Here is a 22,943-nt window from a genome sequence, read left to right as displayed (position 1 = left end):
CAAACAAACAAACAAATGAACAAACGAATAAACAAATAAATAAATAAATAAATAAATTTTTGATAAAGGAAATGAGATTAATTGCTACAATTTGATGAACTTGACCTATATTTATGGAGGTACTAGCTCAAAATAACAACAAAGAGGGAAAGAGTCGTCACATTAAATATCAATGCTATCCCGTCTATATAAAGGGCAGATAAAGACAGGCAACTTGGACATTAGCTACCTACAATGAGGGGGCAATAAAGGCCCAAAGTGACTGGCTTACAAGGTTTCAAGAGGGAATTTAGTTTAAGAGTGTGTAGAGGAAGATAGAGTCCCCAGTAAATAATTTTCATCATGTCTAGATGGATCTGGTAAAAAGAGATGGGGGTAAAATTCTTATGATTCAATCAATAGTAATTGTTATCATAACTAATTGCGACAGTCACAGCTTTGTAACAAAAATTGGGACATAGTTAATCTTATAGTCCATAAACAGAGGACCCTAGGACCATCAAGGGAAAAGAGCACCAGCGGAGCGCAGAACCTTAGCCAGAGAATCAGTAACACCAGAGATGGAGGAAGAGATGGGGGCATGGAGAGAGGGAACAGCTGAGGACTCTGGATTCATGGAAAGAGAAAGGCTGAATGCTGGAGGCCAAGAGGCAGACTTGTAGAATGTGCCCTTTGGTGGCATAAATTATTATAAATGCCTTAGTGTTTAAAGAAAAAAAAAAGAGCTAAAATGAATAGAGAGAAATACTGTTAACTTATGGTACATGGAGGGGATTATAGTCATTGTACTGAAACAAAGTATATGATTTGTTGAGTGTAAAACTGATGATATGCCCTGTAAACTTTCGCTCAATTCACAATAAAAACTTAAAAAAAAAAAAAAAAAAAAATGGGCATGAGAAAAAACAAAAACAAAGAAATGACTAGCCCAACCAGTAAGTAACAAAACTTGATTTCAACACTAGGTCTACACATTTAGCAGAGATATACCATGGCATCATGGTGAACAGAATATAACAGTGATCTTGACTTGTAATAAACCTGCATCAGGAAATGGAACACCAGCCCTCAATTTCTTAGCCCATGCTCTACTAATTGTTGATTACATCTAGATTGGAATGAAGAGGAAGAATCAGTTACTATTTGTACATTCATTGGGCCCAATGTTTTCCAAAGGATATCCACCCATTCACAGTGAATGATATGGTCCATTTAGCGTAGTGGTTACAAATCGGGCTGCGAACCTTAAGGTCAGCGGTTCGAAACTACCAGCCGCTCCGCGGGAGAAAGATGAGGCTTTCTACTCCCGTAAAGATTTACACCCTCGGAAACCCTGTACAGGGTCGCTATGGGTCGGAACCGACTCGATGGCACTTAACAACAACAACAAGTATGTGATGTAGCAATGCTACTTTTAAATGTGTCTGTCCATTTAACTGTTAGCAGTTATGCTATTGCACAGATCCATCTGGGAGAGAAAGAGTATGGGTGTGTATGCATGTGTGTGTGTGTGTGTGTCTGTGTGTGTGTGTGTGTGTGCAAACACCCAAAACACATTACACTCAATACTCCTGCTAGCACACTCTGGGATGTTGGTAACCAGCGTTTTGTATCTACAGCTTTATCTGTGATTACGAGTATTGTGATTTCTACTTAGCTAATTAAACCTGGGGAAATTAGTGTGTGTCTCAGTTTCTTTCAAAACTCATTTTCCTGTGATAACTTAATTGAGTTATTAAATTGCAATAGAGACAGATTAAGACTCAAGATCATATTTTCCCTTTTCATGAAAGATACTTATACTACTGTTATAATTATATTTGAAATGTCACTTTACAAAGGTATATGTTGTTGGTGTTGTTCTTAAGTGCCCTCAAGTCAGTTTCAACAATAGCGACCCTATTTAGGGTATTCAAAGAGCCTTATTTTTCTCCCAAAGAAAGAACATTGTTGTTGCTAAGTGCAGATGAGTCAGTTCCAACCCATAGTGACCCTGGTTTAGGGTTTCTGAGGAACAGCAAGTGAGCTTGAACTGACAACCTGTAGGTTCAACCAGATTTTGCAATCCAGAGTATTAACCACAGCACCACACCAAGAATCCACAAACTTATATAGAGAACTATCAATTATAAGCCTCATGCTTGTGAATTAGTTTGATTAATATACTCCTTGAATCAGCTTTGATTTCTTAGACTTTCAAAATAAAATATTAGGTTAGAAACCCAAACTGTTTCCTCTAAATAAAAGTAACTGAACTACTTTATGCGTCAATAATCTTTGTGATTTTCTTAACTGCCAAAAGCCATGTGTATAATCTTAAAATATCCTTCAGTGATATGACATGGTAAACTATGTTTTTGTAGCTATTCATCTGAAAAGATACTCTTGATATAAGTCTTTTGAACACAACGTATTCTGCTACGGAATGAATTCAGTCCCTTTAAACTCAACTACTTTTTATACAATCAAATATGTTTCCAATTCTTAATTTGTATTTAAAGGAACTCAAACTATTTTGATGTTTTGTCCCATTTTATATCCAATAAATCAATATCCCTATGAGGAATGTTTATTTTCTTCTTACACCATTTATTTCTTTTTATAGGGTGTTAGTATTTACAGTATACTTTCTAATAATATTTTTTGTTTTTGTTGTTAACTGCCGTGGAGTTGATTCTCAATTATAATGACCCTAAATAAGGTTTCTGAGGAGTAGTTGGGGGTTTGAACTGCCAACCTTGTGGATAGCAGTCCAGTGCTTATACTACAGCATAGCAACCAGGTAATAAAACAACCTCGACAACATTTATGTTAATGTGTTTCAGGCTTTGCATAAAGTTCTTTATATGTAATGTATTAAATGTAATTGACATTTACAACATTTGTATGACATTCAAATTACTTTTCTCTTTCAATTTATGGATTGGTAACCAAGACACAAAAGAATTAAGCAACTTTTCCTGGATCACACAGCTAAGAAGGAATTAGTGGCAACATCCTAACTCTGCTTCTCTGTTTCTAGAAGTCACAGTCTTAATCATTCCCCTAAAAAGGAACTTCCACCACTTGTCTGAGGAATAAGGGATAACAGTGCTGATGTCCGATGGATCTTGGCAGAAAGCAGAGAATATCAGAAAGATGTTTACCTGTACTTTATTGATTATGCAAAGGCTTTTGATTCTGTGGATCATGACAAACTATGGACAACAACTCATACAAGTATGAGTATTCCGAAACAGTTAGTTATGTTCATGAGGAATCTGTACATGGACCAAGATGTAGCTGTTCGAATAGAACATGGGAACACTGAATGTTTTAAAATTAAGAAAGGTGTGCGACAAGGTTGTATTCTTTCACCATATTTATTCAACCTGTATGCTGAGCAAATAAACCAAGAAGGTAGGTTCTATGAAGAAAAATGTGACATCAGGATAGGAGGAAGACTCATTAACAACCTGCGATATGCAGATGATACAATCTTGAATGCTGAAAGTGAAGAGGACTTAAAATATTAATGATTAAGATCAAAGAGCACAGCTTTCTGTACGGATTACATTTCAATGTAAAGAAAACAAAAATCCTCACAACTGAACCAATCAACAACATTCTTATCAATGGAAAAAAGATTGAAGCTGTCAAGGACTTCATTCTTCTTAGATTAACTATCAACTCTCAAGGAAGCAGCAGTCAAGAAATCAAATGACGTATTGCATTAAGCAAATCTGCTGCACAAGAACTTTTTTAAAGTGTTGAAGAGCAAAGATGTAAGCTTGAGCACTAAGGTGCTCCTGACCCAAGCCATGGTATTTTCAATAACCTCATATGCATGCGAAAGCTGGGCAGTGAATAAGGAAGACCAAAGAAGAATTGAAGCCTTTGAGTTATGGTGTTGGAGGAGAATATTGAAAGTGCCATGGGCTGCCAGAAGAACCAATAGATCTATTTTGGAAGAAGTGCAGCCAGAGTGCTCCTTGGAGGCCAAGGTGTCATACTTCAGACATAGTGTCAGGAGGGACCAGTTGCTGGAGAAGGATATCATGTTTGGTAAGGTGGAAGGTCAGAGAAAAAGAGGAAGACCCCCAACGAGATGGATTGGCCAAGTGGCAGCATCGATGGACTCAAGCATGGCAACAGTAGTGAGGTTGGCCCAGGATTGGGCAGTATTTTGTTGTGCTGTGCATAAGGTTGCTGTGAGTTGGTACTGACTCGATGGCACCTAATGACAACAACAACAACAAGGAACTTGTAAACTAATACTTAGGAAAAATAAAGTCAAGGTCATATAATAGCAAGTGAGAGGTTTAAGAAAGAGTCCTGCTGGTACTGTAGGATAATCACTGCTAACTGCAAGGCCGACAGTTCAAAACCACCTGTCACTCCTCTGGCACAATATGAGGCTTTCTATTCTTCTATGAGTCAGAAATCACTCTATGATAGTGAGTGAGTGAGCTAGGTTTAATACATGAATACAATTATCAGATATACCAGGTAGAAATGGAACAAAGAAGTGAAGTTATCTGCCTCCAACTAAAATGACTTGAAACTAGGTTCGATGAAAAAAAATTAGTTCTACATCTTTAAGTCCAGGGCTCCATTATGTATTGGAATGGAGAAAAGAATTGAGTTTGACTCGGTAAAATCTTCTGACCCACCTTTCAAAAGCAAGGTTCTCTCTTCTGGGATATGTCAATAAAAGGTTATTGCAGTCAAATACATTTGGGGAATGCCATTCAATGTATTTCATTCTCAAAATTCCAGTATGCAATAAAAATATTTTGAAAAGCCTTGAAAGTATCATTTTAATTATGCTTAATCATGGTTGAATAAATTTACTAACGAATTTGTGGTAAGCATAATGTTCCTCTTCCACTGATGCCTCATCTTACTCTCTGGAACCTATATTTCTTTCATTTCAATTGTTGTAATCCCTTCCTTTTAGCATCTGCTATCCTACTTCCTCCCTGTAATTCTTGGTTCCATACTTCTTTTTTTTCCCTAATACTTTTGCACTTCTGAATTTTATTCTTAGCTAAGGGCAGCCCTTTTAATCTTGAACAGTTGACCATTCCATGGTTTATATAGCTAATATTGCTGTCCCATATATATATATCTGTGTAAGGAGCTCTGGTAGCGTAGTGGTTACGAATCGGGCTGTGAACCTTAAGGCCAGCAGTTCGAAACTACCAGCCGTTCCGTGGGAGAAAGATGAGGCTTTCTGCTCCCGTAAAGATTTACAAGCTTGGAAACCCTGTACAGGGTCGCTATGGGTCGGAACTGACTCGAAGGCACATAACAACAACAACAATATATATCTGTGTACTGCTTGGATTTGCATGAAGTATGGATTACACCTGAAAATAAAGAAAACAAAAATCCTCACAACTGGACCAGTAAATAACATCCTGATAAACAAACGAAAGTTCTAAATTGTCAAGACTTCATTTTGCTTGGATTCACAACCAGCATTCCTAGAAGGAGCAGTCAAGAAATCAAATGATGTATTGCATTAGGCAAATGTGCTGCACATGACATCTCTAAAGTGTTCAAGAGCAAAGATATCAGTTTGAGGACTCAGTGCATATGTACATGAGAGTGAACAATGAATGTGGAAGATAGGAGATGAATCAATGCATTAAACTATGGTGTTAGAGAAGAATATTGAAAGAAAGACAGGCAGAAGAACAAACAAATCTCTCGTGGAAGAAGTACAATAACAGGATGTTCTTGGTTGTAACCTTTGCAGTAGCAATCACTAGGTGATCCCATCCCGACTCTGGATTTGCAGGGTGGTTTTGAACCACCAACAGTTCAGTTATCAGCTGAATACTTCACCTTTGTGCCACTTGAGTTCTTTGTTTCAGTAATACACCCCATGCCCTCCAAAATTATAAACCTCCTTAGTTACAGTTTAGTAAAAAGAATTCCATGAAATAATATTAAAAAAAAAAAAATAAAGGTTGACTGCAGATAAATGATCTTGGAAATAGATTTCTATTGTTCCATCCATCAATATTTATGACGAGGAAAACTGTCTGAGGAAAGGAAGATAGAGGGAAAAGTCACAATTGGGTAAGGTGTCTGATCTCTAACAATTTAGAAACAATCTGCTTCAGTTTAAGGCAGAAGATGAATGCTGCACAAGAGGGGATTTTACGAATTACTCTCAATGTGATCACAATGTCACATAAAAATACCTGTTTTAAATTGCAAAAAGAATTAGATTTGCATAGAATAAAATGCTAAATTAAAAAAAAAAACACTATCTTGATATATCTGCCTTGTTCTCTTTTTAAAACTATATTTTTAAACAAGGCTTACATCCAATGATTCAAACCAGCTCTAGAAACACCCCAGTGTAGGGAATCAGAAAGCATCATTAATTTTCTTGCCTCTTACCTGCCTGGAGGAGGAAAAAGAGCTTAAGTAAATTTTCAAATGCCAAAGAGAATCTTTCTTTGCTACCTCATCCAGCACAAAAGGAACAGATGCGTTTTCTTTTTCTTTCAGAATAAATTTAGTGTCCGTGAGAGATGCCAAGTTAAAAATCCCCAGAAATGGATGTATCCTCCTTACCTGAATATCTGGCAGTGGTGAAAAAAAACAAAAAACTTTTCATGCTCCTGCTGAGTCCCGCAGGAGAGCATGCATTGAGAGCATATCTACTAAACCACTCTTTATACAACAAGATAGAAATTGCTAACTAAATCATTAGCAAGTCGTCAATTGTAGTAGCTTTGAAGATTAACTCAAAATAGATCAGTGTGGGTCTCAAGAAGCCTTTATTTAAACCTCATCACATGTGAACAGTGCTGTGGAATGCACAAAACATGTTGTAATAGCTTACATTTACTGCAAACACTGTCCAGAGGGCCAAATCGTATTCCATACCTGGTATGGACACATCCAGCTTTGTATCAAGGGCTTTATATGTTTTTTCTTATTTACTTCTCATGGCAGCCTAAACAATGTAATTGATACAATTTTGTAGATGCACCAGCTGATACATGATGTTATCACATTTCCTGAGCTCATGTAGCTAATAAATAAAGAGCCGGGATTTGAATTCAGGCAGACTGGCTTGAGAGCTCATGCATTATAATTCTCACTGTAACTACTAGAAGTACAACAGTATACTTAACTAATGAGGCAACTGATATACTGACACAGAGTGTACTATACTATACCGCTGTCACACAAGTAGGATTAGAATTCACATACTGATATCTGAACTCAGCTTTTCTATCTTCTGGTGGCACTTTGGGCTTGGCACTGGACTGACAACCACAGATTGGTGGTTTAAACCCACTAGCTACTTTAGGGGAGGAATTGAGGTTGTCTGCTCTGATAAAGATTTACAGATTCAGAAATCCTATAGTAGAGTCACTTTGATTTGGAATGTATTCAACAGAATAGGTTTGGTTTTTTGTTTTTGATCATCCTCTTAGACCAAGGAATATCCAACTGATCCTGGTACACACCTGCAACATGTTAACATTAACTAAGTTTTTCACTGTGAATAAATTCAACATTGTACATAAGAGCATAGAATGGGCGAGCCACTTCATAATAAAGATACAAAATACTAAGTGTTTCTGGTTTCTCAATCAGTTAATAATTTTATCTTTTATTTTACCAAAGAAAATACAATTATTTCTGATGGTTCTGGGTCAAAGACACTGAAAGAAATGCAGGAAGGAAAGATTCCCCTACAAAGGCTATTTTCCCTTCCTAGCACCTAACTCACATGGCAGAAGTTTTATGAGAAGGGCATGAGAAGTTGTTTGTAGAACCAAGAGGAACTTTCCAAAAATTACCATGTGACCATGTAGGAAGAATTTCTGAATGGTGTAAGTAGCCAACATGTTCAAATGATGGATGTTTTATGGCCTCCCAGAGGTAATCCTAAGGAGCTCTGGTAGCGTAGTGGTTACGAATTGGGCTGCTAACCTCAGGCTCAGCAGTTCGAAATTACCAGCTGTTCTGTAGGAGAAAGATGAGGTTTTCTGCTCCCATAAAGATTTACAGCCTCAGAAACCCTGTACAGGGTTGCTATGAGTCAGAACTGACTCCACAGCACACAACAACAACAACAACAAGAGGTAATCCTGCTGTGATGCTGCAGGATGATGCACTGGGCCACAAGAATGGTTTGAAATGCAAGGTTGGTGGTTCAAACCCACCTTCCACTCTTCAGAAACCCTAGACAGGGTTGCTTTATGTTGAAACTGACTCGACAGCACTTAAAAATAACAAGAGGTATCCAGAAAGAAAGGTCTGGTGATCTATTTTTAAAAATCAGCTACTGAACCCCTATGAAACATTGTTCTTCTCTGAAACACATGTGGTAACCATGAATCTAAGTTAATATCACAACAATTGTTTTAGTGGGTCACCTTGGCAATGCTGGCCCCAGCAGTAAAAACCTTAATCATACTGAATGAGCACTTCAAAAGAGCAGATCTTTGGTTTCAATGAACATAAACTGACTCACACTTACTGATTCTTTCTCTCATATGCTCTCTGTCTTGGTCACACACACACACAGAGTTGTGGCAGCCTTGCCAAACTCACACACAGCATAGAAACAGTGTTTAACTGAGCCAAAAGGTAGTGGTTTAAGAGGGCATCCAGTTTGAGGTAGCTAATCCTCAATCTCCTCTTCCATTTTTAGAGACTTTTGGTTTCTTACCAGGCTTAGCTCCACGCATCTGTTGCAGCCAACTTACCACAGCCAACTTCCACAGCTTGGTGAGAGTTTCTGTACCCTCATACCTTTTTCTTGCATGTATCTATAATTCAATGTGATGCCAACACCCTGGGAAACTGGCATAATCAATACTCTTATCATCCAGTTTCAGAAATGGAATCTGCACCACGTGGTTTGATCAAATATCTATTCCTCATGTTATGCATTAGAGGGAGAGAGAGAGAAAAGAGGAATATTCTTTACTAAGGATATTGTTATTCAAACTTCTTTCTTTACTTGGGTTTCTGGATGGAATAAATGGAGATGTGGGCAGTACCATCATGCAAAAATGTGTTGACTCCGGCCATGTCTAAAATGGACTCACATATGTTCACACATTGACTAGCTTTTGTTGAGGAATTTCTAAAAGCGGAAGTAAATTTAAGACAATTATAATTTTTACGATCCTACAATTTATGAAATAGACACCGCATACCGTTGGGACTGAGTGGTGTAAGAAAATGGAGACAATACTAATATTTTTATAGTTGGTAGATGAAAGTCTTGGATGCTTAGGAAGTTTTGATAAATCTTTCAGATAGTCATCAAAAATATCTCTTAAAAGCTTTTCTCTTTTGGAAATGCCAATTTGACTAAGAAGACAAAGGACCCTGGTTTCTAAATGGCTAGGCATTGATTTGTCTGAAATGTACTGAAAACTGAGGAAGTTAATTCCACACAGGTTTACAGAGACATACTATTTCCTCTAAAATTCAAATACTAAGAAGATAGAGGAGAATAGAAAACTTCCTAATACATATTATGGAGCAAGCATAATCCTCATACCAAAACCAGGGAAAGACATCACTAAGAAAGAAAATTATAGAGCAATATCCCTCATGAACATAGATGCAAAAATCCTCAACAAAATCCTAGCCAACAGAATCCAGCAACACATCAAAAAGGTAATACATCATAATCAAGTGGGATTCATATCAGGGATGTAAGGATGATTCAACATAAGAAAAATGTTCAACGTTATCCACCATATAAATAAGAAAAAAGAAAAGAACCACATGATCATATGGATTGATGCAGAAAAGGCATTTGACAAAATCCAGCATCCATTCCTGATAAAAATACTCAACAAAATAGGAATTGAAGGGATATTCTTCAACATAATTAAGAGCATATGTATAAAACCAACAGTCTACATTACACTCAATGGAAAGAAACTGAAAGCCTTCCTTCTGTGAACAGGAACCAGACAAGGATGTCCTTTGTCACCACTCCTATTCAATAATGTGCTGGAAATCTTAGCAAGAGCTTTACGGCAAGACAGGGAAATTAAAAGCATCCAAATTGGCAAAGAAGAAGTAAACATCTCTCTATTTGCAGATGATATGATCATATATGTAGAAAACCCCAAAGACTCAGTAAAAGAGCTACTAGACCTCATTGGAAGAGTCAGCAAAGTGGCAGAATATAAGATCAACATACAAAAATCAGTTGGATTCCTCTACACCAAAAACGACAGCATTGAAAAGGACATTAGGAAAGCAATACCATTTACAATAGCCACCCAAAGGATGAAATATCTAGGAATAAATGTACCAAGAGAAACGAAGGACTTATACAAAGAAAACTACAAAACACTACTATAAGAAACCAAAAGAGACTTACTAAAATGGAAGACTGTACCATGCTCCTGGATAGGAAGACTTAACATTGTAAAAATGTCAATATTGCCCAAAGCAATCTACACATATAATGCAATCCCAATCCAGAGCTCAACAACATTCTTCAAAGAGATGAAAAAAAAAAAAAAAAAAAAAAATTATCTCCTTTATATGTAAAGGAAAGAGACCAAGGATAAGCAAAGCACTGCTTAAGAATAAGAATAAAGTTGGAGGCCTCTCACTCCTGGACTTCAAAATTTATTACATGGCTACAGTGGTCAAAACAGATTGGTACTGGTACAATGAAAGGTACATAGATCAATGGAACAGAATCAAGAATTCAGAAATTAACCCATCCACATATAGCCAATTGATTTTTGACAAAACACCTAAATATATTGCATGGGGAGGTGATAGTCTCTTCAACAGATAGTGAAAGCAAAATGCAAAATATTGAACCAAGACCTTCACCTCACACCTTATAAAAGAAAACAACTCAACATGGATTAAAGACCTAAATGTGAATCCTGGAATTATGAAGGCCATCAATGAATATAGGGACAAATGTGAGGGCACTCTCACGAGGGAATCTAGATCCCAAGGACCCAGAGGAAGGTAGAATCTCCACTGTGTTGTATCTAATCTGTCTGGGTGGGACTGATGAAAGGAGATGCGGATAGGTCTCTTGTGATATAATAGTGAATAACTGTTATCAGGACTGATTGGGAGGGTTGGAAATGTAAAGGAAGACATTTTGTAGCAAGGGGAGGAGTGACTAACTTTGAAGTCTAGGAGCAGAGGTCCCTGGGATCATGAAGGGAGAAGAGTGGAGAGTGAGACCCTACTCAGAGAAACAGTGATGACAGAGATGGAGGCAGAGACGATGACATGGAGACATGGAGCAGCTGGGAACTTTAAACCCAGAGAGGAAGAGGGGCTGTGTGCTGACAACCAGGGGTTGGGGGGTGTGGGGTAGGCAGGACATACCATTTGGTTGGTTGATGATGCATGGAGGGGATTGTAACCACAGCAATTAAGCAATATACGATAAGATGAATGTAAAACTAATGTTCTCCCATGTAAATTATCACATAATTCACAATAAAGCATTAAAAAAAAAGAGTAATCTGATACAATTTGATGAACTTGACCTACACCTATGAATGCAGTAGCTCAAAAGAGGGAACAAATCTTTATAGCCAGGGTCATTCCCACACCTCCATACACAGAGTAGACAGGGATGGGCAACTTGGACATTGCCTAACCAAAATGGGGGGCTATGAAGGCAAAAAGTGACTGGCTTACAAGCTTTCAAGAGGGAATCTAGATCCACAGGGCATGGAGGAAGGTAGAATCTCCACTGAGTAGTATATAATCTGTATAGGCGGGGCTGATGAAAGGAAATGCAGATAGGTTTCTTGTGATACAATAGTGAATAATTGTTATCAGGACTGCTTGTGAGGGTTGGAAATGTAAAGGTAGACATTTTATAACAAGGAGGGGAGTGATTAACTTTGCAGAGGTCCCTGGGACCATCAAGGGAGAAGAGCGATGAGCGGGACACTACCCAGAGAAGCAGTGATGCCTGAGTTTGAGGCAAAGACAATGATATGGAGAGATGGAGCAGCTGGGGACTTTAAACCCAAAGAGGGAGAGGGGTTGTGTGCTGATGACGAGGGGGGGGGGATGGGGTGTGGGAGCAGGTGCAGGGGAGGGGGCAGGCTTGTAGGATATACTCCTTGGTTGGTCGATGATGCATGGAGGGATTGTAACCATGGCAATGAAACAATATATGATAGGATGAATGTAAAACTAATGTTCTCCCATGTAAACTATCACATAATTCACAATAAAACAAAAAAAAAAAAGACAATTATACACATGGACTTCACAAAGTACACAGAAATCAATTTGACTATATCTGTGGACATAGACAGTGGAAAATCTCAATATCATCAGTGAAAACAAGGCCAGTGCAGACTGTGGAACAGATCATCAATTATTTATATGCAAGTTTAGGATGAAGCTGAAGAAAATTAAAAATTGAAACAAGTTCACAAGAATCAAAATATGATACTGAACATATCCCACCTGAATTTAGAGATCAACTCAAGAGTAGGTTTTATGCATTAGACACTAATGTTCAAAATCCACAAGAGTTGTGGCATGACATCAAGAACCTCATACAGGAAGAAAGCAAAAGGTCATTAAGAAAGAAAAGACCAAAATGGATGTCAGAAGAGACTCTGAAACTTACTCTACAACATAGAAAAGCTAAAGTAAATCAAAGAAATGAGGAAGTTAAAGAGCTGGATAAAAAACCTTAAAAGGGCAGCTGAGAAACAAAGGGAAGAATATTTAGAACATTCCTTAAGTGAAAAGGAAGAAAAAAGCCAATCCTTGACTGGAAATACTGAAGGATTCTGTGGCCAAAATAATGAATGATGCTGAAAGCATCAAAAGTAGATGGAAGAAAAAAAAAAAAAAAAAAAAGTAGATGGAAGGAATACATAGAGGCACTTTACCGAAAAGAAATGGTCAATGTTCAACCATTTTTAATTGTTAGCATATCATCAAGATACAATGGTACCCTCACCCAAGCCTGAAACTCAAAGGAAACACATGAGCAGGCATGTAAGCTTGCTTTTAACCATGTCGAACTACTTGTGTGTGGAAATGGTGGAAAGGCATCAATGAAGATGTGTTCTGAGTTTGACCATGTTCGATAGACTCCGGTCAACCTTGAGATAAGAGAGAGAAGAGGAAGGGATGGTTGGTCTGAAGTGTAGTTAGACTTGGGAACTCCTGAGCCCATAGACAAGGATCTAGCCATGGAGGACTAGAGCTGAGAGCATAGCATCCAGCTGATATACAGTTAGGGGAGATGCTCAAGAATGTCCAAACTTGTAGATAGTACTTATTTGTCCTAGCTTCGATGGCTTGATGATCAGAACTCCAGTAGAAGAAGATAAAAGAAATTTAATTTGGGAAGCAAATCCAAATTGCTACAATTTGATGTACTTAACTAATACTTATGGATGTAGTAGCTCAAAATACCACCTGAGAGGGAAAGAGTCTTTACATCAAGGATCAAATCTATCTCCTCTGTACACATCAGGGAACAAACCTATCCCCTCTGATAGGATTGGGAAACAGACATTTACTATCTACAGTGGGGGCTGTGGAAGCTATAAAGGCATGAAGTGACTGGCTTACAAGTTTTCAAGAGGGAGTTTAGTTTCAGATTGTGCAGGGGAAAGTAGAATCCCCACTGAACCATTACCCTCTTGTCTAGATGGGTCTGGTGAAAGAAGATGGGGATAGAATTCATTGATTTAACAGTTAATAGTCATTATCACATGTAAATGTTACTGTAACAACTGTAAAGATAGAGATTATATAACAAAAAGGGGGGGTGTAGTTAATCTTGCGTTTCAGGAACAGAGGACCCTAGGACCATCAAGAGAGAAAAGCATGAGTTGAACTTGGGACCCTAACCAGAGAAGGAATGATACTAGAGATGGAGATAGAGGTGATGGCATGGAGGCGTTGAGCAGCTGAGGACTCTAGACACATGGAAAGAGAAAGGCTGTGTGGTAGAGGAAAGGAAACTGGCTTTCAGAATATGCCCTGTGGTTATTTAACCAATTGTATATCCCTGAATGGTTTGTGTGTGTGTGTGTCTGTTTGTTTTGGTTTTATTTCTGTACAAAAAAGAAAAAAGAAAGGGGGGCAGTTCTTGATAAAATAAATACTCTATGATGGTTTTGGTGGGAGAAGAAGGAAATGATATCTGCATGAGAGGATAGACAAGAGTTGACATGGGTGACAGGGGAGGCAATATACAACTGGAGGGAGGTTGGCAGAGGAAAGATGGAGGTGGCAGGAGACTCAGGAAGGAATGCAGTGGTTGGAAAGAATAGAGTTAAATGCTGTTGGCTGTTTGTGCATGGAGGAGATTGCAACCATATAATGAAGCAAAGTATATGATTTGTTGAATGCAAAATTGATCATCTGCTCTGTAAACCTTCACTCAGTTCACACACACACACACACACACGCACACACACAAAAGCCAATGGTACGTATGGAAGAATTTTGATGTGCATTGATGGCAATGGCAAAGAGAAAGGGTCTGGGAATAGATGGAATGCAAACTGAAATCTTTATACAAATTAAGGCAGTACTAGTGGCACTTGCTAAAGTATACCAAGAAAATGAGAAGGCAATTACCTAGAAGACTCATGAGAAGAGATCCATATTTGCACCCGTTCCAAATAAAGGTGAATCAATGGAATGTGGAAATCATCAGATAATATCATTAATATCACATGCGAGTAATACTTTACTCAAAAGAATTAAATAATGGCTGCGGAAGTTGGAAATAGAAATTCCTATGATCCAGCAATTCCTCTACTTGGTATATATCCACAAGAAACATGAGTCATAACATGAGTAAATATATACACACCAATGTTTATAACACTACTCTTCATGATAGCAAAAAGACGGAAACAGCTTAAGTGTCCATCAATGGAATAATGGATAAACAAACTTGGGTACACCCACACAATGGAATATTATGCTACCTTGAAGAATAACAAGGAAGCTGTAAGCCACCACATAACATGGATGAACCTTGAGGACATTATGCTGAGTGAAATTAGTCAGTCACAAAAGGACAAATATTGCAAAAGACCACTCTTGTGAAAGCTTAAGAAAAGATACCCATACTAAAAGGGGAAAAAAAAATCTTTGTTGGTTACCGGTTGGGGTAGCATACGGAATTTTGGGGGAGGTGGAGGTAGGCGATGGTAGAGCACATGTAAGGCGGTAGACACATCATAGTTTGGATGCTAGAGAGGGTGTACGCAAGAAGGGGGAAGGGTGGAAGAACAAGGTAGATAGAGGAACACTGAGGCAGATTGGGTTGGGATAAATGGGACAGACGTAAATAGTGGTGGAAGCTCAAACTTGGAACAACAGGGCTCTGTGAGACAGAGATTGAGGCATTGTCTGAAGAGGGATAATAATACTGAGATGCTTGACTGTCTTATGAATATTAGTTCCCCTTGCCCACTATTGTAAAATAGACACTTGAGTGGGATAGAAAGGAATGTCAGGAAACCTGATTACAGAAAGCTTTTAAGCCTGTCTTCAGTCTATAACTGATTGGAATACTTAAAAGGGGTTCTAGAACTTGCCCAGTGAAACAGGCCTCTTGTGGAGCCTTTGCAGTATATAGGACCTTAGGTGGAATTCTGAGCCCCATTCAGAATCCTTCTGAGGTGGGGTATTTCCACAAAAAGGACAAGCAGACCAACCTGGAACACCCAGATTGACAGAAGATACATCTTCAAAATAAGATCAGCAGGAAAAACCTATAACAAAAATGGACAGCATGATTGGCAACTACAATAAAACCAAGTTGTCAGCCAGGAAGTCATCAATGCAAGCAACCAAGTCCCTTCAGGACAAACCCCCCTCTAAGACTGAAACTCAAAGGGAACACATGAGCAGGTAAGTAAGCTTTCTGATGACCACAATGCTCTACTGGTGAGTGGAAGAGGGGGTAAGGCAGCAATGAAAAAATGTGCTGAGTTCAACCACGCTCAATAGACTCCCACTGATCTGGAGATGAGAGAGAGAAGAGGAAGGACTGGTTGGTCCAAAGTGTGGTGAGACCTGAGGACACCTGAGCCCATGGACAAGGACATAGCCATGGAAGGCTAGAGCTGAGAGTGAAGCATACAGCTGATATGAAGTAAGGGGAGATGCACAAGAACACCCATATTTGAAGATAATATCCATTTGACCTCAACTGTTTGAAAATCAGAACTCGACTAGAGGAAGATAAAAATAGTAATAATAATAATAATTTTTGATTAAAAAATGATTATAAATTGCTACAATTTGACAAACTTGACCTATACAAACAGATGTAGTAGCTCAAAATACCAACAGAGAGGGAAATAGTCTTCACATCAAGTATCTATGCTATCCCCTCTGTATACAGAGTAGACAGGGATGGGCAATTTAGACATTGGCTACCTAAAATTAGGGGGTGATAAAGGCATGGAGTGACTGGATTACAACTTTTCAAGAGAGAGTATAATTTTAAGGTGTGCAGGGAATGATTAGAGTCCCCACTGAACAGTTTTCATCTTTTCTAGATAGGTCTGGTGAAAACAGATGGGGATAAGATTCTTATGATTCATTACCAATTGTTATCATGACAAATTATGACTGTCACAAGTGTAAAGGAAGAAGTATTTTGTTTTGTTTTGTTTTAACAAAAATGGGGGAGAAGTTAATCTTACAGTCCAGAAACAGAGGACCATCAAGGGAGAAAAGAACGAGCGGCATGTATGACACTATCCAGAGAAGTGGCAACACCAGAGATGGAGGCAAAGATAGGAACATGGAAAGAAGGAGCAGCTGAGGACTCCATATTTATGTAATCAGAGGGGCTGAGAAGTTGGCAGCCAGGAGGGAGGATTGCAGAATGTGCCCTGTGGTGATTTAAATTAATATATATGCCTGAGTGTTTAAAAAAATAATAAAGAGCTAAAATGAATAGAAGGAAATATTGTTAACTCATGGTACATGGAGTGGATTATAATAATTGTAATGAAACAAAGTATATGATTTTCAGAATACAAAACTGATGATCTGCCTTGTAAGCTTTCATTCAATTCATGATAAAAAAAAATTTAATTTAAAAAAAATGGTTGCAACATTACATTGACAGAGAACTGACAGCGTTTCAAGTTGGATTCAGATGGGCACAAGGAACCAGGAATATCATTGCTGACATTACGTGAAATTTTGGCTACAAGAAGAGAATACCATAAAGGATGTTCCAGTGGTTTATTGACTATGCAAAAGTTTTCAACTGTGTGGATCATGAGAAGCTATGGATAACATTGCAGAGAATGAGTATTCCAGAACATTAAATTATATTCATTAGTAATTTGTACTGAGACCAAGGGGCAGTTGTTCAAACAGAGCAACAGGACAGTAAATGGTTTATAAAATCAGGAAAGGTGTATGCCAGGACTGTATTCGTTCACCATGCTTATTCAATCTGTATGCTCAGCAAACAGTCTAAGAAACTAGATTATGTGAAGAAGAATGTGGTATCAGGATTGGAGGCAGACTCATTAACAACCTGTGACATGCAGATGATACAACCTTTTCAAGCCTTTTTATTATATGCTTTCATGCAGATAATTTCAAAAGAATTTATGTGTAATATCTGGCCATATGATATATTAAACAAGATCTTTGAAGGCACTACCAATTATAACATTGCTTCTAACTAGTTCAAGTTCAAAACAGTCAATTTTTTAGGAAAAAACCTCTTAAATGTAAATTGGGAAACAATTGGACTATTACAACAAACTAATGGTTATTGAGTATATGGGAGGGTTTCAAAAAGTCCATGGAAAAATTCCATTATTATTTATTTCTATTTTTTAGAAACTATTTGAATACAAGTCCCCTTGTATTGATAATAACAGTAACTAGTTATAATAGTAACGATAATGCTCTACTAACAAATGATGTCCTGTAAAATTGAAACTCACATGGTTCTATTTATATAACAGCAGCAAGAATGTCAATGTCTAGCTAGGAGATCTGGTGTGGGTAATTCCAACAGCTAGGAGGTATTTCACCAAAAGTACTGAGTTAGTGATAATTTCGCATCACTGCTGTACTGGGATGTCACAAAAGGAGTCTACAAAGAACATCAGCATTAGAAATATTCTAGGACAATATGTACCAAGATGGTGAACCAGAAAGATAAATTTTCCACACCTTCCACAACAAAGACACAAATAACCAACTGAAACTGGTAAGTATGCTAATCTTGGAACCCTGAGGTTCAAAGAAAAAATTAAAGAAGTAAATCAAATACCAAGTAGAAGAAAACTGAATAAAAACAGCAAGTGGAACAGTGAATTGTCAACAGGACTGACACAGTACAATGATTTTTCATTTTCCTAAGCAGTGTTTTGAATGGAGCCACAATCTGATAATTGGCTTTTGTTTAGGATCACACCAGCAGCTGGCAAGCAGAAAAAGTGTGATGTTCCCCTTATTCCTTATACCCTCCTGATGACCAGAAATGTGACCACTCCCCATCCCCAACTACCTGATGCTCAGTGACCCAATCCCTCCCCCCAACAAAAAGCCCCTGGCACTCTTGGGATAGGAGACACATGTTAGGGGACACGTGCTCTCTGCTTCCTTAGGCCAACAGAGTGTGCAATGCCTGTCCACAGTTACGTCCTAGGGTAAATGAACTTCTTCTAAGATGAGGAGTTAAACTTCTAGCCTCACCCTAGGCTACTCAATCCCAGAACAAGCATATTACTCCCACTCACACCAAAGGCTGAAAGGAACTCATACTGATACCAGATGCCATGCTGCCAGCCATCTGTTAGGACATCAGTAACTTCGTCATGGGCAGGGTACCCATGTCCCCTGGCCTGCTCTGCCTGTGGAGCATACTGATTCATGCCAGGTAGTTTGCCTGCCCTTTGCCACTTCCTTAGCTGAGAGGAACACTGCCAAAGTGCCCTAGTCCCTCATTTTCTCCTTTACTTTTATCTCTTTATTTTTCCTTTCCTTATTTTTTTTTCTTTTACTTACTTCCATGTTTCTTTCTTTTTGTTTTCTTATTTCTTTTTCTTCTTTTGGTTTTTAAAAATATTTCTTTACTATCTTCTTTTTGATTTTTAGTTTTTCTGTTCTTTTCTTTTTTATCTACTCTTGATTTTGTTTTCTTTTTTTAACAATAAAAATGTCTGATATTTTGTTGTTCTTTGGTTCTTTGGGGTCACACCTACCAGGGGACAGTAACCACAAACACACTGTCCAGCCACACCTGAATCTCCTATACCCCTTTTGGATAAGGGTTACTACCTTTTTCTAGAACTCCTTGCCAAAAATAGGCAGTGACCAACATCAGATGAAACTTCCCTAAACTACTACAATAGTTAAAGTTTTGTGCCAACTTGACTAGATCAGGATTCTCAGTAGTTTTTCAGTTAAGTTTTAATTCCCCTTGGAGTCCTGGTATGGTACTGTAAGATAAACACTAGACTGTTAACCATAAGGTTGGCAATCCAAACACACTAGCAATTTCTCAGAAACTCTCTACAGGGTTGCTATGAATCAGAACTGACTTGAGAGTACTTAACAACACCGCCAACAATCTCCCATGATGTGATCAAATTAATGTGATCAATTTCATAATGGAATCTGCTGTGAACAGCCAATCAACTGAGAGGAATTTTACACAAGGGCATGGCCTGCTTCTAACTTATTGGATTGCTTGCATTTTTGCTGGGTCTGTACCCTGCATCTGGTTTATCATCTGACCTCCAGTTCTTTGGACTGGAGTCAGTGGTCTGCTATATTGCCTACCAATCCTTGGAGTCATTTTACCTGGCCAATCTGCCTGTCTGCAATCTGACCTGACAATCTTGGTTCATCTGACCCAAACACTTAGTCCGTGTCCATGTCTACAATTGTGTGAACCTTTTCTGTGATCCAAACTTCTCTGTATGCATAAATATATGAACTTCACTGATTTTGGTTCTCTAGAGATCACAGCTTAAGACAACTTTTGCACACAGGTAGCAAACAGAGGCTGCACACATATTCCCATTATCAATCTCATTTACCAGGGCTCATGTGAGAGACAAAAGTGCTACCCACTCAAAACCAGCACACAAACAAACACAAATCCTGGGCAGAACACACCAACATGCAATCACCAGTTAAGCACAATTACAATAGACAACCTCAATGCACATAAATGAGTAACACAGAGTGGCTCAAACAAGTGACCAAGAGACAGAGCTAGAAAAAACTTGATTGAGGTGAAAGAGAATTGGAACTACCTGATAAAGAATTTAAAAGATTGATACTTAGGTTCCCTCAACAGACTGACAGAAATATGGAGGATAACAGATAACATCATGGAAAAAAAGAAAACCCATCTCTGAAATTATTCAGGAAAACAACACAAAAACAAACAGACACAATAAATGAAAAATTAGAAACCTTGTAAAAGCAACCAATAGAAGTTAAGAAGATTAATTCTAAGATTTCAGATATACATAAAAATCAAAAGGGCAAGAACAAACAAGATGGCAGATTGGGTGGAAGTGCAGTGAGAAGCTCCGCCAACAACAACACAGAATACCCGACCAAGCAGGCTCAGGGGATGGTCCCAGAACTCTGAACAACATATAAAGGAATATTTAGAACGTTGGAGGGCTTACAGCTGAAGAATTTGTGGCATATGCAAGAAATCTATTGCTTGCTAGTCCAGGACACTCAGCTGCTCCAGGAGCAGCCATATTGGGTGAGACCATGTGGGGGAAGAATCTGAGCGGCCACAGACGCCTGGCAGAACCGCAAAGACAAAGGTGTGAACGTTCTTTTTTTTGGTATCTGTTCATTGGTCCCTTGCTGTCTGCACACCTCCATTCTGGTGACTATAGGGGTGCCCGAACTACTAGGCATCCCAGCCCCACTCTTGGAGGGTTCTACCACGCATGCACACAGATCTCCTCGAAATTTAAAGAGACAGTTTCCAATTAAAACCAAATGGCCACAGCCGGCCCTAAACTGTTTCCAACTAGAAAAAAGGCCTGAACGGGGATTGTAGAGTGGGACAAGCAGAAAAAAGAGGAAATAAGCTGAAAATTAAATACTAAATTACGTCAAAATGACCAACAGTGGTATCTTGAAACTTCTCAGGAAGAAGACTGAAAAGTGAAGCCCATTTCCTGATCACATCTACCTGGAGACATTCAGAAAGCATTAAAAATACCAAAATACAAACCCATCTAAGTATTAAGTCCACAGATAACCCCTGAAGATGCCCAAAAAACAGAAGCAGATGACCATATCAGCACATGTCCAGAAACGAGATAAAATGACTGAGGCAAATGAGCTGGAAGTAGACCTACACTCCATAGTAGAAGATGGGCAGGCTTTGGAAATGTCTGAGAAGGAATTCTTAAAAATGATTATAAAAGGTATCAAAACACTATACAATGCAGTTGAGAAAAATAAGGAAGAAATCAAGAAAATAATACAGGAACAATCAAATAAGATAGAGCATTGGAAACAATTCAAAACCTACAGAAAGAGGTCCAAACAATTTATAATAGAATATCAGAAATGGACAATACATTGAAAGGGCAAAGGAATCGAAATGAAGAGATAGAATCTAGAACTAGTGAGTTAGAAGATAAATCTCTCAACACTACTAAGATAGAAGAACAAACACAAAAAAAGGATATAAAAATCCGAAGAAGGCCTAAGATTCATGTTGGATAACATGAAGAGGAATAACGTAAGAATTATTGGCATTCCAGAACAGGAACAATCACACAAGTCCACAGAGGAGATAGTTAAAGAGCTTCTGGAAGAAAATTTTCCTAACATCATGAAAAGTGAAAAGATAAGCATTCAAGAAGCTCAACGAACCCCAGGATGGATAGACCCTAAAAGACAATCACCAAGACATATAATAATCAAACACTCCAAAATCAAACATAAAGATAATATCTTGAAAGCAGCTAGGGAAAAGAGAAATATAACATACAAGGGCAAGCAAATCAGATTAAGCTCATATTTCTCAACAGAAACCATGCAGGCAAGAAGGCAATGGGGAGAGATATGTAAAACCCTGAAACAAAAAAAAAAAAAATGCCACCCAAGAATCCCCTAGCCAGCAAAGCTGTCAATCAAATACGATGGTGTAATCAAAACATTCCAGGATAAGCAGAAGCTAAGGGATTTTGCCAAAGCCAACCCTGCTAAGAAAAATATCCTAAAGCAAATTCTGTGGACTGACAACCAACAAGAACACTTAACGACTACAGAATGACATACATGGCAGCATCAACCTGAACTCAGTCGACAAATGAAAGAGTCAAGAACAGAATAAAATTATAAGAACAGAGGATCTGGGAGGTCAGCCTATGATCACAACAATTACAATGATATAAAAGGTAAACACAGAGGAACAGAGATCCAGGTGGTGAGAAGGTCAGGTAGATTACTAGATAAAATAGACTATCTTAAATGGAGGGAAGAACTAATAGAATATAAGGTAACCACAATGGGGTTGCGGTGGGGGTTTATTTTGGGTGTTGGGGAGGGCAATACAATAAGGGGGGAGGAGGCAGAAGAACAAGATAGATAGGGGAACACTGAGGCAGGTTTGCATGACCTAGTGGAACGGAGGTAAATAGTGATGCATACTCAAGCTTGGAACAACAGGACTCTGAGATACAGAGATCTAGGTATAGCTTGAAGAGGGTAAATAATACTAAAATCCTTGACAGCCTTATGAGTATTAGTTTCCCTTGCCGACTATTGTAAAATAGACACTTGAGTGGGATAGAAAGGAATGTTGGGAAACATGATTAGAGAAAACGTGTAAGCCCGCCTTCAGCCAATAACTGATTGGAATACCTAAAAGGGGTTCTACAACTTGCCCAGTGAAAAAGGCCTCATACAAAGCCTTTACAGAGTATAGGACCTTA

The 22,943-nt window shown here is 38.4% G+C and overlaps 1 protein-coding gene across 3 annotated transcripts in view; it reads right to left on the bottom strand.

Annotated features, from left to right (window-relative positions):
* Nucleotides 1–22,943, bottom strand: part of GRM7 (glutamate receptor, metabotropic 7) — a 1,560,849-nt gene that overhangs the window by 871,190 nt on the left and 666,716 nt on the right. The gene's annotated exons all lie outside the window — the stretch shown is intronic.

The sequence above is a fragment of the Chrysochloris asiatica genome, unplaced genomic scaffold (assembly GCF_000296735.1).
Source record: "Chrysochloris asiatica unplaced genomic scaffold, ChrAsi1.0 scaffold00028, whole genome shotgun sequence".
In the NCBI taxonomy this organism is placed as follows: domain Eukaryota; kingdom Metazoa; phylum Chordata; class Mammalia; order Afrosoricida; family Chrysochloridae; genus Chrysochloris; species Chrysochloris asiatica.
The sequence above is the reverse complement of the archived record's forward strand: the minus strand, read 5'-3'. Positions and strand labels throughout refer to the sequence as shown.